Genomic DNA, 17,902 nt, shown 5'->3' with positions numbered 1-17,902 from the left:
TAATAGATACAATAGATGGATACAATAGATGGATACAATAGATGGATACAATAGATGGATACAATAGATGGATAGATAAATACAATAAATAGATAATAGATACAATAGATGGATACAATAGATGGATACAATAGATGGATACAATAGATGGATACAATAGATAGATAGATAAATACAATAAATAGATAATAGATACAATAGATGGATACAATAGATGGATACGATAGATGGATACGATAGATGGATACGATAGATGGATACGATAGATGGATACGATAGATGGATACGATAGATGGATACGATAGATGGATACGATAGATGGATACGATAGATGGATACGATAGATGGATACGATAGATGGATACGATAGATGGATACGATAGATGGATACGATAGATGGATACGATAGATGGATACGATAGATGGATACGATAGATGGATACGATAGATGGATACGATAGATGGATACGATAGATGGATACGATAGATGGATACGATAGATGGATACGATAGATGGATACGATAGATGGATACGATAGATAGATACAATAGATAGATACAATAGATAGATAGATAAATACAATAAATAGATAATAGATACAATAGATAGATACAATAGATAGATACAATAGATGGATACAATAGATGGATACGATAGATGGATACTAAAAAACAAACAAAACTAATATCATGGTGTTCCAGAAAAGAAAGCAGAAACCCACTGGCAATCCTACCTTTATGATAGACAACCGTCCACTTACTGAAACCAACAGGTACACCTACCTGGGCCTAGAACTCAGCCAGTCAGGGAGCTTCAAGCAAGCCATAGAGTCACTAAAAGACAAGGCATCCAAAGCCTTCTATGCCATCAGAAGGCGTCTGTACCACCTCAAGGCACCAGTAACCGTATGGCTAAAAATTTTTGACTCCATCATTGCCCCAATTCTTCTATACGGTAGTGAGGTCTGGGGCCCAGTCTCATACCCAAACTGGTCAAAGTGGGACGCTGGGCCGACAGAAATATTCCACCTAGAGTTCTGCAAGCATCTTCTCCAAGTCCATCGGAGCACATCAAATAGCGCCTGCCGAGCAGAGCTGGGCAGATTCCCACTACACATCGCAATAAAGAAGAAGGCGCTGTCATTCAAGGCTCATCTACAAAGTAGCAGTCCCAGCTCCTACCATCACAAAGCCTTCCTACACCAGGAAGCCTCAGGAAGCCTCCCAAGGAAAAGTACCCAAAGCCAGTCTGACCAAGCCATCAACCTCCATGGCCTGACAAAAGGTGAAATCCAGAAAATGGTACACAAAGTCAAAGAGGAATATCTCAGCATCTGGAGGAACGACATAAACAAATCCCAGAAACTGACAATATACCGGAATCTACAGAGGGAGTACAAACTGGCCCCATATCTAGAGAAACTAGAAAACCCCAAAGATTGACAGATCCTGAGCCGGTACAGACTGAGCGCCCACAGCCTACTCATCGAATCCGGGCGGCACCGACAGAACTACAAGCCTCGAAAGAACAGACTCTGCCAGCAGTGCCCCCAGGAGGCCGTGGAGGATGAGGCCCACTTCCTGCTGAGGTGCCCCAAATACTCCGCAGTGAGGGACACTCACTTCAAGAGGCTGTCTGATCTCCTCCCAGATTTCACCTCCAAGGAGGAGGAAGAGAAACTGCCGATAATACTGGGGGAAGAGGAAAGTGCAGTGGCCGTAGCAGCGGAATATGTCAGTGCCTGCCACAGACTAAGAGGAGCCTGATATGTCATGGACTCCCGTACCCCAACACTGGACATATCCCTATCCCCCGACTAAAGAGCCCGATATGTCATGGACTCCTATACCCCACCCTGGAAACATCCCCTATCCTCTAAAAGGAATTTGATATTCCCTGGACCTCTATATGCCCCCCCTCCCCCACCCCCGTATTTTTACCATATGCTTTGGCAATGCTAACATGTACTTAGTCCTGCCAATAAAGCTCATTTGAATTTGAATTTGAATTTGATACAATAGATGGATACAATAGATGGATACAATAGATGGATACAATAGATGGATACAATAGATGGATACAATAGATGGATACAATAGATGGATACAATAGATAGATACAATAGATAGATACAATAGATACAATAGATAGATAGATAGATACAATAGATAGATAAATACAATAAATAGATAATAGATACAATAGATAGATACAATATATGGATACAATAGATGGATACAATAGATGGATACAATAGTTGGATACAATAGATAGATACAATAGATGGATACAATAGATGGATACAATAGATGGATACAATAGATGGATACAATAGATAGATAGATAGATACAATAGATAGATAGATAAATACAATAAATAGATAATAGATACAATAAATAGATAATAGATACAATAGATAGATACAATATATGGATACAATAGATAGATAGATACAATAGATAGATATAATAGATGGATACAATAGATAGATAGATAAATACAATAAATAGATAATAGATACAATAGATGGATACAATAGATGGATACAATAGATGGATACAATAGATGGATACAATAGATGGATACAATAGATGGATACAATAGATAGATACAATAGATAGATACAATAGATAGATACAATAGATAGATACAATAGATAGATAGATAAATACAATAAATAGATAATAGATACAATAGATAGATACAATAGATAGATACAATAGATAGATAGATACAATAGATAGATACGATAGATAGATACAATAGATAGATAGATAAATACAATAAATAGATAATAGATACAATAGATAGATACAATAGATGGATACAATAGATGGATACAATAGATGGATACAATAGATGGATACAATAGATGGATACAATAGATGGATACAATAGATAGATAGATACAATAGATAGATAGATACAATAGATACAATAGATAGATGGATACAATAGATAGATGGATACAATAGATGGATACAATAGATGGATACAATAGATGGATACAATAGATGGATACAATAGATGGATACAATAGATGGATACAATAGATACAATAGATAGATACAATAGATAGATATATACAATAGATACAATAGATAGATAGATAAATACAATAAATAGATAATAGATACAATAGATAGATAAAATAGATAGATACAATAGATGGATACAATAGATGGATACAATAGATGGATACAATAGATGGATACAATAGATAGATAGATACAATAGATAGATAGATACAATAGATAGATAGATACAATAGATAGATAGATACAATAGATAGATAGATACAATAGATACAATAGATAGATAGATACAATAGATAGATGGATACAATAGATGGATACAATAGATGGATACAATAGATGGATACAATAGATGGATACAATAGATGGATACAATAGATAGATAGATACAATAGATAGATAGATAGATACAATAGATAGATAGATAAATACAATAAATAGATAATAGATACAATAAATAGATAATAGATACAATAGATAGATACAATAGATGGATACAATAGATAGATAGATACAATAGATGGATACAATAGATAGATAGATACAATAGATGGATACAATAGATGGATACAATAGATGGATACAATAAATAGATAATAGATACAATAGATGGATACAATAGATGGATACAATAGATGGATACAATAGATAGATACAATAGATAGATACAATAGATAGATAGATAAATACAATAAATAGATAATAGATACAATAGATAGATACGATAGATACAATAGATAGATAGATACAATAGATAGATACGATAGATAGATACAATAGATAGATAGATAAATACAATAAATAGATAATAGATACAATAGATAGATAAAATAGATAGATACAATAGATAGATACAATAGATGGATACAATAGATGGATACAATAGATGGATACAATAGATGGATACAATAGATAGATAGATACAATAGATAGATAGATACAATAGATAGATAGATACAATAGATAGATAGATACAATAGATACAATAGATAGATGGATACAATAGATAGATGGATACAATAGATGGATACAATAGATGGATACAATAGATGGATACAATAGATGGATACAATAGATGGATACAATAGATGGATACAATAGATGGATACAATAGATGGATACAATAGATGGATGGATACAATAGATAGATGGATACAATAGATGGATACAATAGATGGATACAATAGATGGATACAATAGATGGATACAATAGATGGATACAATAGATAGATGGATACAATAGATAGATAGATACAATAGATGGATACAATAGATGGATACAATAGATGGATACAATAGATGGATACAATAGATAGATAGATAAATACAATAAATAGATAATAGATACAATAGATGGATACAATAGATGGATACAATAGATGGATACAATAGATGGATACAATAGATAGATAATAGAAAAGATAGATAGATAATAGATAGATAGATCTCTCTATCGTATCTATCTATAGCTCTATCTATCTGTCTGTCTAAACATTATTCTTCAATGGAGTATGTAAATGAAGAGGCTGGACAAGAAATTACATCACAATTTTTTTTTTTTTTATAACTTTATTTAACTTACAAAAACACACACAAATCCGCATGAAAAACGCACGTAAAAATGCATCAAAAACGTAGGTGACCTGCCAGTGACCTCAGGTGCAGATTTGGTACAGATTTTACCTGCCTCAAATCCTGATGCAATCCTGACCGTGGAAACCTACCCTAAAAATGAGAAATTGCTGGTCATATTTTAACCCTTATAATTTCCTAATTTTTTTTATGTTTCAAAAATTCTGCTGATGTAATGTAGGCATGTGGGAAACGTTATTTATTAACTATTTTGTGCAATATAACTGATTTTGGGACATAAAAATAAAATTTTGAAAATTGTGAAATTTTTCAAAATTTTTGCCAAATTTTCATTTTTTTCAATGTAAACCTAAGTTATATCAAAGAAATGTTACCACTATTAGGCTGGCGTCACACTAGAGAGTTTTACGGACGTATGAGAAGCGCAAAAACTACACATTGCACACGGACCAATGATTCTCTATGGGGCAGCTCTTATCTGCCGTATATTTCTCGGCCGTTTTTTACGGACGTAGAAAATTGCAGCATGATGCGTTTGTCTGCGTATTGCGCAAAAAAATCCACCAATGCAAGTCTATGGGGGGGCGAGAAAAATACGGATTGCACACAGACCATCAGTGTGACTTACGAGAAATATGCACCGGTGTTCTAGAGAAAAGCCGGTAACTCAGCGCGGTGTACAGTAAAATCACACTGACAGGTTAGAATAGATAAAATAAATGTCTACACATAGTACAGGGGAAAAAAATATATATATATATATATATATATATATATATATATATATATTTCATACAGCGCTAGTTAGCATAAAAGCCGGTAATTCAATTGCCGGCTTTTGCTATCTCCTTATCAAGCCCGACAGGATATAAGACATGGTTTACATACAGTAAACCATTTTGTATCTTTTTTTTTTTTTTTTTTTTGCACATTCCTTACTAAAAATGTTAGTAGAGTGTGTGTGCAAAATTTGGGGGCTCTAGCTGTTAAAATAAAGAGTTAAATCACGTAGAAATCTGATGTGGGCTCCCGCGCAATTTTCTCCGCCAGAGTGGGAAAGCCAGTGACTGAGGGCAGATATTAATAGCCTAGAGAGTGGCCATGGTTATTGCCCCCCCCCCACCGCCGGCTAAAAACATCTGCCCCCAGCCACCCCAGAAAAGGCACATCTGTAAAGATGCGCCAATTCTGGCACTTAGCCTCTCTCTTCCCACTCCCCTGTAGTGGTGGGATATGGGATAATAAGGGGTCAATGTCACCTTTGTAAGGTGACATTTAGCTGGCGTAGTAATGGAGAGGCGTCAATCAGATACCATTACTAATCCTATACTTGTGAAAGGGTTAATAAAACACACACACACACACACACACACATGCAGAATACCATGCATGTGACTAATCATTAGATGCGATTTTACCGCATCTAATGATTATCTATGGGAAATTTACGGTGCGGTGGGATATGGTGTAATAAAGGGTTAATGCCACCTTGCTATTGTAAGGTGACATTAAGCCTAGTTAATAATGGAGAGGTGTCAATAAGACACCTATCCATTATCAATCCAATAGTAGTAAATGGTTAATAAAACACACACATTTGGGAAAAAATATTTCGTTGAAATAAATACACAGGGTGTTGTAATAGTTTATTATACTCTCAATCCAAATGGCGACCCTCGTTCTTTAAAAAAACAACAATATCCCATACCTTTCCGCCGTTAGTCGTGTCCCACACTGTAAATCCATCTGAAGGGGTTAAATAATTTTACAAGCAGGAGCCTGCTAATGCAGCCACCCCTGACTGTAAAAACTGGGGAATGAATGGAAAGCAGGGGAACGTAGCTACCTAGACTTGCGGTGCTGCGCCCACTGCTGGCATAACCTCATATAAACTCGAGCGTGAGAAAATATTCAGAAAAATTCCCACGCTCGAGTTCATATGCAAAGTGAATGGGGTCACATTGTGATCCTTGTAATTCTCCTGTGATGTAGCTGTGACACACTGCCCAGTCATATAGCACTTGCCTGCTCCGATACAGGAGTACTTATTATTATAGTCAAAAAGAAAATATAGCAGGTAGAGAATAATAGTGCTTGGTTGGATGTGATCGTTTTCCCAGTTTTCCATGCGATGTTCTTGCTGGAACGTTGTTTTAAACAAAATAATAAAACCAATCATTTTATGCCTGATGTTAGATATGTATTCTTACATATGTCATGCCACATGATGCGTTCTTAATAAGGACTGTGTTCTTCCTCCATATTAGGTGATATCTGTTTCTGGGAAGAAATAAGGGAAATTCTGGAATGAGAATGGACGTCCACATGGCAGGGATGACACATGATCACACGGCTGATGTAAGTCTGGAATAACGTCCTTCTTTTATCGATGTCATAACTTATAATACTTATAATATTAGAAACATTACAGCCGCAGTGCAGAAATACAAAAATGATTACAGAAGACAAGGACGTTCAGCAAAAACAAAGAACATTTATTTCATTATATTTGATGCAAAATGTTTCCTAATTTGTCAAAAATTCTAAGGCCGGAGTCACACATGCGAGAAACACTTCCGTGTCTCGCATGTGAAATCCAAGCTCTGGCGCCGGCACTTCGGAGCGGAGCGTGCGGCTCCATGTGTTCCTATGCGGCCGCACTCTCCGCTCCACAGTGGCGGCCCCAGAGCTTGCTGTTCACATGCGAGACACGGACGTGTTTCTCGCATGTGTGACTCCGGCCTAAGCCTTTGTGTACATATTCAGATTACGACACCAGTAGACACTTTTTTTACCATAAACTGCAAGTCCATAGATCAAAAATCCACTTTTAAGTGCAGTAGAAGGAAAATCTACATTTCTCCAGAGAGGCCATTGGGAGCTGGTATCAGCATGGAGACACAAGCATCAGTCAATCAAGAGACAGCTGACCGCACCACCAAGACGCTGAACTCATGAACCCACAGGCTGTCAGCATGAGCCGGCCACTAGATCTCGGGTGCTGAACCGAGAAAACATCACAATGCAGCTGCGAGTAAGGAAGGAGACGGCAGCACTTACCCATCTTCAGTGCAGGTAAAACTTTATTGCAGTAAAAACCTGTTGAAGCACTTGAGCAGCGCGAAACGGCCGTCGTTTGACCTGTACACTCTGCTGTATATGCTCCCCCGAGCCGTGAAGATTTTACTGCAATAAAGTTTTACCTGCACTGAAGATCGATGAGTGCTGCCGTCTCAAATTAAAAGTTGAAATTACCCATACATTAATCGCTGTAAAGAGAAAAAACTCAGGCACCACACCTCCTTAAAATAATATACGGTAATAAGAAGCTATCAAAATGTGGTATGTGAACTTTGAAACGCGTTGAGAGAATAGTGAAGAAAATACCAATTTCTTTATCCATATACTGGGATTGTGGTTTCTACAGTGGCGCAGTCAATATCCAAGTTTCCATCTATCTACTATATTTCCCTTGAAAGATGACTGACCTGAACAGGGCCTTGCTTATTTATGGATTGAGTTGAAGCTTTTGTTGGGAACATATTAGGCTATATTCACATATCTTTAACATGGGGGGCGCATGGACATGCGCCGGTATGCGTTGTACTGCGTTTTACGACGCATGCGTCATATAGATGCACAAGACAGGGCGCAGAGGACACTACTTGTAGCGTTTTCCCTGCGCCAAAAGTCTTGATCCGTAGGGTCTTATGAGAACGCATGCGTCGCAAAATGCTGTGTTGTGTCTTTGCGTTGTTGGTTGCGTTGCGTCGCCCAACAACGCAAATGTGAACGTAGCCTTACATAACATTTTGGATCACATTTATCTTTCGCTCTACACTGATTACTTATATCGGGGTTGCCATCTAAATCTCTGAATTACGTGATTCAGATGAAACCCCTGAGGGATCCATTCACTAAAATGAGACAGCAGAATTAGGCTTCCGTCACACTATCAGTATTTGGTCAGTATTTTACATCAGTATTTGTAAGCCAAAACCAGGAGTGGAACGATTAGAGGAAAAGTTTAATAGAAACACGTCACCACTTCTGCATTTATCATCCACTCCTGATTTTGGCTACAAATACTGATGTAAAATACTTACCAAATACTGATAGTGTGACGGCAGCCTTACTCTGTACTCTGTCTGGCCTCTTTTCAGCTTTGTCCTTCTTTTCAAAGGTGCATAAAACTGTGTCCTGACCTCGCTTTTGTGCACACTTAAAAGGCGGACCGCACTGGATCACAGGTCAGATGGCATCCACAGTTGATCCATCTGCCTCATTATAGGGGAATCTTCTGAAAGAGGTTCCATCTGAAACATGTATTTCTGAAATTTACATGGAAACCCAGTGCAAGCTCTTTGTGTAGAGCGCAGGATAAATGTGAGCCAAGCCTTACTGCGACTTTTGGGAGACAAAATTAATACTGTATATACTCGAGTATAAGCCGACCCGAGTATAAGCCGAGGCACCTAATTTTACCACAGAAAACTGGGTAAGCTTATTGACTTGAGCATAAGCTGGGTATTCATTGTCCCCTCATCCCTGTCCTGGTATGTGTAGCTCCCCCGGCCTGTCCTGGTGTGTGGCTACCCCATCCTGTCCTGCTATGCGTGGCTCCCCCATCCTGTCCTGGTATGTGTGGATCTCCCATCCTGACTTGGTATGTGTGGTTCCCCCTGTTGTATGCATGGCTCGGCTCCCCCGGCCGTTGTATGCATGGCAAATGGAACGCCTGCCAGAGCCGTGGAGTACTCGGTACTGGGTCCGGTACTTAATGGGTAGTGTCACGGCGGCAACCCGGCCCGTGGCCCTGGGCGCCCATGTTAAAGAAAATGTCTTTAACCCCTTTACCCCCAAGGGTGGTTTGCACGTTAATGACCGGGCCAATTTTTACAATTCTGACCACTGTCCCTTTATGAGGTTATAACTCTGGAACGCTTCAACGGATCCCAGTGATTCTGACATTGTTTTCTCGTGACATATTGTACTTCATGATAGTGGTAAAATTTCTTTGATAGTACCTGCGTTTATTTGTGAAAAAAACGGAAATTTGGCGAAAATTATGAACATTTCGCAATTTACCAACTTTGAATTTTTATGCAATTAAATCAGAGATATGTCACACAAAATACTTAAAGTAACATTTCTCACATGTCTACTTTACATCAGCACAATTTTGGAACCAAAATTTTGTTTTGTTAGGGAGTTATAAGGGTTAAAAGTTGACCAGCAATTTCTCATTTTCACAACACCATTTTTTTTTTTTTTTTTTTTTTTTTTTAGGGACCACATCTCATTTGAAGTCATTTTGAGGGGTCTATATGATAGAAAATACCCAAGTGTGACAACATTCTAAAAAATGCACCCCTCATGGTGCTCAAAACCATATTGAAGAAGTTTTTTAACCCTTCTGGTGCTTCACAGGAATTTTTGGAATGTTTAAATAAAAATGAACATTTAACTTTTTTTCACAAAAAATTTACTTCAGCTCCAATTTGTTTTATTTTACTAAGGGTAACAGGAGAAAATGGACCCCAAAAGTTGTTGTACAATTTGTCCTGAGTACGCTGATACCCCATATGTTGGGGTAAACCCCTGTTTGGGCGCATGGCAGGGCTCGGAAGGGAAGGCGCTCCATTTGGAATGCAGACTTAGATGGAATGGTCTGCAGGTGTCACATTGCATTTGCAGAGCCCCTAATGTACCTAAACAGTAGAAACCCCCCCACAAGTGACACCATTTTGGAAACTAGACACCCTAAGGAACTCATCTAGATGTGGTGTTAGAGCTTTGAACCCCCAAGTGTTTCACTACAGTTTGTAACGCAGAGCCGTGAAAATAAAAATAAAAATCTTTCCCCAAAAAATTATTTTTTAGCCCCCAGTTTTGTATTTTCCCAAGGGTAATAGGAGAAATTGGACCCCAAAAGTTGTTGTCCAATTTGTCCTGAGTATGATGATACCCCATATGTTGGGGTAAACCCCTGTTTGGGCACACGGGAGAGCTCGGAAGGGAAGGAGCACTGTTTTACTTTTTCAACGCAGAATTGGCTGGAATTGAGATCGGATGCCATGTCGTGTTTGGAGAGCCCCTAATGTGCCTAAACAGTGGAAACCCCCCAATTATAACTGAAACCCTAATCCAAACACACCCCTAACCCTAATTCCAACGGTAACCCTAACCACACCTCTAACCCTGACACACCCCTGACCCTAATCCCAACCCTATTCCCAACTGTAAATGTAATCTAAACCCTAACCCTAACTGTAGCCCCAACCCTAGCCCTAACCCTATCCCTATCCCTAATCCTAGCCCTAACCCTAGCCCTAATGGGAAAATGGAAATAAATACATTTTTTTAATTTTTCCCTAACTAAGGGGGTGATGAAGGGGGGTTTGATTTACTTTTATAGCGAGTTTTTTAGCGGATTTTTATGATTGGCAGACGCTTTTTATTGCAAAAAATATTTTTTGCGTTACAACATTTTGAGAGCTATAATTTTTCCATATTTTGGTCCACAGTCATGTGAGGTCTTGTTTTTTGCGGGACGAGTTGACGTTTTTATTGGTAACATTTTCGGGCACGTGACATTTTTTGATCGCATTTTATTCCGATTTTTGTGAGGAAGAATGACAAAAAACCAGCTATTCATGAATTTCTTTTGGGGGAGGCGTTTATACCGTTCCGCGTTTGGTAAAATTGATAAAGCAGTTTTATTCTTCGGGTCAGTACGATTACAGCGACACCTCATTTATATCATTTTTTTATGTTTTGGCGCTTTTATACGATAAAAACTATTTTACAGAAAAAATAATTATTTTTGCATCGCTTTATTCTCAGGACTATAACTTTTTTATTTTTTTGCTGATGATGCTGTATGGTGGCTCATTTTTTGCGGGACAAGATGACGTTTTCAGCGGTACCATGGTTAATTATATCTGTCTTTTTGATCGCGTGTTATTCCACTTTTTGTTCGGCGGTATGATAATAAAGCGTTGTTTTTTGCCTCGTTTTTTTTTTTTTTTTTTTTCTTACGGTGTTTACTGAAGGGGTTAACTAGTGGGTCAGTTTTATAGGTCGGGTCGTTACGGACGCGGCGATACTAAATATGTGTACTTTTATTGTTTTTTTGTTTTTTTTAGATGAAGAAATTTATTTATGGGGAGTAATATTTTTTTTTTTTAATTTTTTTTTTTTACACATTTGGAGATTTTTTTCTTTTTTCTTTTGTCCCGGGGGGGACATCACAGATTAATGATCTGACAGTTTGCATAGCACTCTGTCAGATCACTGATCTGACTTACAGTGCTGCAGGCTTCACAGTGCCTGCTCTGAGCAGGCTCTGTGAAGCCACCTCCCTCCCTGCAGGACCCGGATCCGCGGCCATCTTGGATCCGGGCCTGGAGCAAGCAGGGAGGGAGGTAAGACCCTTGCAGCAATGCGATCACATCGCGTTGCTGCTGGGGGCTCAGGGAAGCCCGCAGGGAGCCCCCTCCCTGCGCGATGCTTCCCTGCACCGCCGGCACATCGCGATCATAGTGCCGGATGTCAGCTGCGATAAGCAGCTGACACCCGGCCGCGATCGGCGGCGCTCCCCCCGTGAGCGCTGCCGATCGCATATGACGTACTATCCCGTCGAGGGTCAGATAAGCCCAGGGCACCTCGACGGGATAGTACGTCTAAGGTCAGAAACGGGTTAAAGGTTTTTTTTTTAAATAAAGAAAGTTTGTGACGCCACCTGTGGCATTCAGTCAGATGTGACAAACGCTGCTTAAAGGGGTCCTCTGGGGTGATGTTATGGCAGCCAGATGGTATAACTTCCCACAGATGAAGTAGGTCTCCAGTGCTCCCGGTGAATAGATGGAAGATGGTGAGTAACATAGTAACATAGTTAGTAAGGCCGAAAAAAGACATTTGTCCATCCAGTTCAGCTTATATTCCATAATAATAAATCCCCAGATCTACGTCCTTCTACAGAACCTAATAATTGTATGATACAATATTGTTCTGCTCCAGGAAGACATCCAGGCCTCTCTTGAACCCCTCGACTGAGTTCGCCATCACCACCTCCTCAGGCAAGCAATTCCAGATTCTCACTGCCCTAACAGTAAAGAATCCTCTTCTATGTTGGTGGAAAAACCTTCTCTCCTCCAGACGCAAAGAATGCCCCCTTGTGCCCGTCACCTTCCTTGGTATAAACAGATCCTCAGCGAGATATTTGTATTGTCCCCTTATATACTTATACATGGTTATTAGATCGCCCCTCAGTCGTCTTTTTTCTAGACTAAATAATCCTAATTTCGCTAATCTATCTGGGTATTGTAGTTCTCCCATCCCCTTTATTAATTTTGTTGCTCTCCTTTGTACTCTCTCTCTAGTTCCATTATATCCTTCCTGAGCACCGGTGCCCAAAACTGGACACAGTACTCCATGTGCGGTCTAACTAGGGATTTGTACAGAGGCAGTATAATGCTCTCATCATGTGTATCCAGACCTCTTTTAATGCACCCCATGATCCTGTTTGCCTTGGCAGCTGCTGCCTGGCACTGGCTGCTCCAGGTAAGTTTATCATTAACTAGGATCCCCAAGTCCTTCTCCCTGTCAGATTTACCCAGTGGTTTCCCATTCAGTGTGTAATGGTGACATTCATTCCTTCTTCCCATGTGTATAACCTTACATTTATCATTGTTAAACCTCATCTGCCACCTTTCAGCCCAAGTTTCCAACTTATCCAGATCCATCTGTAGCAGAATACTATCTTCTCTTGTATTAACTGCTTTACATAGTTTTGTATCATCTGCAAATATCGATATTTTACTGTGTAAACCTTCTACCAGATCATTAATGAATATGTTGAAGAGAACAGGTCCCAATACTGACCCCTGCGGTACCCCACTGGTCACAGCGACCCAGTTAGAGACTATACCATTTATAACCACCCTCTGCTTTCTATCACTAAGCCAGTTACTAACCCATTTACACACATTTTCCCCCAGACCAAGCATTCTAATTTTGTGTACCAACCTCTTGTGCGGCACGGTATCAAACGCTTTGGAAAAATCAAGATATACCACGTCCAATGACTCACCGTGGTCCAGCCTATAGCTTTCCTCTTCATAAAAACTGATTAGATTGGTTTGACAGGAGCGATTTCTCATAAACCCATGCTGATATGGAGTTAAACAGTTATTCTCATTGAGATAATCCAGACTAACATCCCTCAGAAACCCTTCAAATATTTTACCAACAATAGAGGTTAGACTTACTGGCCTATAATTTCCAGGTTCACTTTTAGAGCCCTTTTTGAATATTGGCACCACATTTGCTATGCGCCAGTCCTGCGGAACAGACCCTGTCGCTATAGAGTCCCTAAAAATAAGAAATAATGGTTTATCTATTACAGTACTTAGTTCTCTTAGTACTCGTGGGTGTATGCCATCCGGACCCGGAGATTTATCTATTTTAATCTTATTTAGCCGGTTTCGCACCTCTTCTTGGGTTAGATTTGTGACCCTTAATATAGGGTTTTCATTGTTTCTTGGGATTTCACCTAGCATTTCATTTTCCACCGTGAATACCGTGGAGAAGAAGGTGTTTAATATGTTAGCTTTTTCCTCGTCATCTACAACCATTCTTTCCTCACTATTTTTTAAGGGGCCTACATTTTCAGTTTTTATTCTTTTACTATTGATATAGTTGAAGAACAGTTTGGGATTAGTTTTACTCTCCTTAGCAATGTGCTTCTGTTTCCTTTTTGGCAGCTTTAATTAGTTTTTTAGATAAAGTATTTTTCTCCCTATAGTTTTTTAGAGCTTCAATGGTGCCATCCTGCTTTAGTAGTGCAAATGCTTTCTTTTTACTGTTAATTGCCTGTCTTACTTCTTTGTTTAGCCACATTGGGTTTTTCCTATTTCTAGTCCTTTTATTCCCACAAGGTATAAACCGCTTACACTGCCTATTTAGGATGTTCTTAAACATTTCCCATTTATTATCTGTATTCTTATTTCTGAGGATATTGTCCCAGTCTACCAGATTAAGGGCATCTCTAAGCTGGTCAAACTTTGCCTTCCTAAAGTTCAGTGTTTTTGTGACTCCCTGACAAGTCCCCCTAGTGAAAGACAGGTGAAACTGTACAATATTGTGGTCGCTATTTCCTAGATGCCCAACCACCTGCAGATTTGTTATTCTGTCAGGTCTATTAGATAGTATTAGGTCTAAAAGTGCTGCTCCTCTGGTTGGATTCTGCACCAATTGTGAAAGATAATTTTTCTTGGTTATTAGCAGAAACCTGTTGCCTTTATGGGTTTCACAGGTTTCTGTTTCCCAGTTAATATCCGGGTAGTTAAAGTCCCCCATAACCAGGACCTCATTATGGGTTGCAGCTTCATCTATCTGCTTTAGAAGTAGACTTTCCATGGTTTCTGTTATATTTGGGGGTTTGTAACAGACCCCAATGAGAATTTTGTTACCATTTTTCCCTCCATGAATTTCAACCCATATGGACTCGACATCCTCATTTCCTTCGCTAATATCCTCCCTTGAAGTGGACTTTAGACAAGATTTTACATAGAGACAAACCCCTCCTCCTCTCCGATTTTTATGATCCTTTCTAAACAGACTGTAACCCTGTAAGTTAACTGCCCAGTCATAGCTTTCATCTAACCATGTCTCGGTTATTCCCACTATGTCAAAGTTACCTGTAGATATTTCTGCTTCTAGTTCTTCCATCTTGTTTGTCAGGCTTCTGGCGTTTGCGAGCATGCAGTTTAGAGGATTTTTGTTTTGTTCCAATCTCCTCGCTGTGGATTGTTTTAGAAATGTTCTTACCTCCCATCTGAGTATGTTTTCCTGGGTCTTCTTTGTTCAAGTCTAATGTTGATGCAGTAAAGAACGAAGGACGCAGTTGTGCAGTCTTTTTACCTGGTTTACTGATGGTAGCAGGCAGCCACAGTCCAGGGCACCAAATCACAGGTACAGGCACGGTCTGGCCGCCTTGGAAGCGAGTTCAGAGTTCTGCTTTACCAGGTGGAGTTAAAAGCCTTCCTTCTAGTACTGTGGTGTAGTTCCTTACTGCCTATGGCTTCTTAGCAAGGTCCTCTCAGTTATTTCTGTCCTTTATTGAAGTGGGACACAAACCCATATGACAGGTGACTCGAACCTTTTTACAGTGTCTCTATCATGACCCGGGCTCTATGTGTCACTGTGTCTCTTGGGTGTTAGGGCAGACAGGTTACGTGTAGTTTAGCTGTCCTACCGGTTTCTGCTGTGCCTCCTAGAGTACGACACCACCTCGGTCTTCTAGTTACCAGTATCTGCGCTTTATCAGGGAGGAAGCCCTGTCACAGCTATTCTCCCTTGTTGTCACTCTCTGTGCTTTGCTCTTCAGCACGTTAGCTAAAGGCTGTTCTTCCTTCTGTATCTCGCTATCTAGGAGCTACAGCACCTTAGGCTGTACGGCCCCTCACCTGTCCTTCTGCCTCAGACTGCTCCAGCCTGCTGTCTGGCACCAACTGTCTAAATCTTCCTAACTACCTAGCAACTAACTACTCCTCCCGACCAGAGAGAGCAGCTCCCCTTAAGTCGGGTGTAGAGCTCCCTCCTCTGGCCTGGAGTCAGAACGGTGTTGTATGTGCTAATTACCTGTTAAGAGAAATCTTAAATCGCTTCAATGCGTGACATCACTTTCCCTGTGAGGAAAGCAATGCCACTGTGACAACCAGGACCCTGGGGCATCACGCTTACCTCCCCATCCCATTGTTGTGGCTCAGCCTCCCCCTGTCCTACTCCTTCTCCTCGCGCCGTCGCTGCATCTCCATTGTCCCGACGTGGCAGCTTACCTGTGTGGAGCAGTCATGTGGTACCGCTCATTAAGGTAATGAATATGCGCTCCATGCCTATGGGAGTGGATACGCGTGCATATTCATTACCTTAATGAGCGATACCACGTGACTGCTCAGCACAGGATGAGCTGCCAGCGCCGGGACAATGGAGAAGCAGGAACGGAGATGCAGCGACGGAGCGAGGTAGGTGAGTATGACGTTTTCTGAAAGCCAGTGGCTGCAGCTGTCAATGTGCAACAGCCGCTGGCTACTGCTGCTGCTCCGCCGGTCCTTCCCCCTCCCCCCGACGGCTTTCTGGACAATGACTCGTGTATAAGCCGAGGGGGATGTTTTCAGTCCAAAAAAATGTGCTGAAAATTTAGGCTTGTACACGAGTATATACGGTAAATCAACAGCAGGTGAAGAATTGATTTTATTTACTTTTTATGCCAGTCCTCATGTGGTATAAGTGATTAGATGACTTCTTCTCCGGGTCAGTGCGATTACAGCGATATCAGATTTATATTGTTTTTTATGGCTGCTCACTTTCCCCAGTCCCGCATGCTCGGTGCCTCGGGGTGATCCTTGACTCCGCCCTCTCTTTCAAGCCACATATCCAAGCCCTTGCCTCCTCCTGCCTTCTCAATCTCAAAAATATTTCCCGGATCCGAGCATTCCTTGACCACAAAACCACAAAAGCACTAGTGCACGCCCTTATCTCCTGCCTTGACTACTGTAACCTCCTACTCTCTGGTCTCCCCTCCAGCACTCTGGCTCCAATCCATCCTACACTTTGCTGCCCAACTAATCTACCTGTCTCCCCGTTATTCCCCAGGCTCTACTCTATGCCAAGCCCTTTACTGGCTTCCTATCATCCAGAGACTCCAGTTCAAAGCCCTTACTATGACATATAAAGCCATCCACAACCTGTCTCCTCCATACATCTGTGACATGGTCTCCCGCTACTTACCCACACGCAACCTTCTATCCTCACAAGATCTCATTCTCTACTCCCCTCTCATCTCTTCTTCCCACAACCGCTTCCAAGACTTCTCCCGTGCTTCCCCCATACTCTGGAACTCTCTACCCCAACACATTACACTCTCGCCTACCATAGAAACCTTCCAAAAGAACCTGAACACTCACCTTTTCCGACAAGCCTACAGCCTGCAGTGATCCTCAACCTACTGAACCGCTGCACAACTAGCTCTACCCTCTCCTAGTGTATCCTCACCCATCACCTGCAGACAGTGAGCCCTCGCGGGCAGGGTCCTCCCTCCTTCTGTACCTATTAGGCCGGGATTACACATAAGCGAGATACGGCCGAGTCTCGCAGGTGAAAACCCAGCTCTGGTGCCGACACTCCGGAGCGGAGCGTGCAGCTCCATGTTTTGCAGTGCGGCCGCACGCTCCGCTCTGGAGTGCTGGCGCCAGAGCTGGGTTTTCA

At 40.7% G+C, this 17,902-nt stretch overlaps 1 protein-coding gene across 3 annotated transcripts in view; it reads left to right on the top strand.

The window, feature by feature from the left end:
- SCAF8 (SR-related CTD associated factor 8) overlaps nt 1–17,902 on the top strand; it is a 666,705-nt gene that overhangs the window by 452,976 nt on the left and 195,827 nt on the right. For all 3 annotated transcript variants that reach the window (XR_011321960.1, XR_011321958.1, XR_011321959.1), the window contains exon 21: nt 6,898–6,988. The gene's annotated coding sequence lies outside the window, so the exon portion shown is untranslated. The remainder of the gene's footprint in view (nt 1–6,897; nt 6,989–17,902) is intronic.

The sequence above is a fragment of the Ranitomeya imitator genome, chromosome 5 (assembly GCF_032444005.1).
Source record: "Ranitomeya imitator isolate aRanImi1 chromosome 5, aRanImi1.pri, whole genome shotgun sequence".
In the NCBI taxonomy this organism is placed as follows: Eukaryota; Metazoa; Chordata; class Amphibia; order Anura; family Dendrobatidae; genus Ranitomeya; species Ranitomeya imitator.
Note: the sequence above shows the minus strand (reverse complement) of the source record. Positions and strands in the feature narration are given on the sequence as shown.